The sequence below is a fragment of the Neofelis nebulosa genome, chromosome 2 (genome assembly GCF_028018385.1).
Source record: "Neofelis nebulosa isolate mNeoNeb1 chromosome 2, mNeoNeb1.pri, whole genome shotgun sequence".
Classification (NCBI taxonomy): domain Eukaryota; kingdom Metazoa; phylum Chordata; class Mammalia; order Carnivora; family Felidae; genus Neofelis; species Neofelis nebulosa.
The window spans coordinates 135,381,000-135,382,097 of record NC_080783.1 but is presented as its reverse complement, the minus strand read 5'-3'; positions in this window follow the sequence as shown (position 1 = coordinate 135,382,097).

Sequence of the window (1,098 nt, the reverse complement as noted above, 5' to 3'; positions counted from 1 at the left end):
GTTCCAGAGGTGGTATGATATTTTTTGAGACTGTGAACTCTGCCTTCATATTAAACTGGTTTTAATTTTTGAACTCAATAAGTTATCTCTTACTTAAACTGGTTTGAGTGGATTTTTCTCACTCTAACTAAAGGAATTCTGGCAGAAACAGTGTTTGAATAAAATTAAGCCCTTGACATAGAAGTCTCTTATTATAGAGAGTTCTGTTGTATTCTCGTTCTCTGTGACCCACTTCCACTAAAAATATTTGTAGGTTCTATTAATAGGATTTAATTTTTTTTTTGGAATCCAAATAGCCTAGAACTCTAGATGGATTTAGCTATTTATTTTTCTTCCTGTGACTATCTTCTTTCTCACTTTTTGAGTAAGTAGGAAGATATGGATGGAGAGAAATTAATACTTGGGTTAGGATAAGTTGTTGGAGATGTTCAAGTATAGTCTAGATTCTCCCTCGGCAGATCTGTGGAATGCAGCTGTGAACTACCTGTGGTCCTCTGCCCTGATTATTGTGTTCCTTGTCTTTATGCTCACATTCAGGTTTGCTCTTCTAGTTTACTATACTCCTAAACTGATATATAAAAAATTATTTTTAATGTTTATTTAGTTTTGAGAGAGAGAGGGAGAGAGACAGAGCACAAGCAGAAGAAGGGCAGAGAGAAAGGCAGACACAGAATCAGAAGCAGGCTCAGGCTCTGAGCTGTCAGCACAGAGCCTGACACAGGGTTCGAACTCATGAACTGCTAGATTATGACCTGAGCTGAAGTCAGACACTTAACTGACTGAGCCACCCAGGTGCCCCTACTCCTAATCTTATTTCAATTCACATCTCAAACATCTCTTTCAAGAAGATTTTTCTACCCTCTGTAGACTTTAAGTGCCTTTCTTCTTCTGTAATACTCCTTTGATACCCTCTGCTCTTTGTTAATTCTACATCTTATGTCTGTATCTTTTAAATGGTGAGCTCTTCAAATGCAGCCATTGTGTCTTATTCATCTGTATCCCCAGTGTCTGGAGCTATTTATTCCTAGTACAGAGCAGATGCTCGATAATTGTTCTTTCAAAGACAAAACAGAACAAAAAAAAAATGAAACAAAGCAA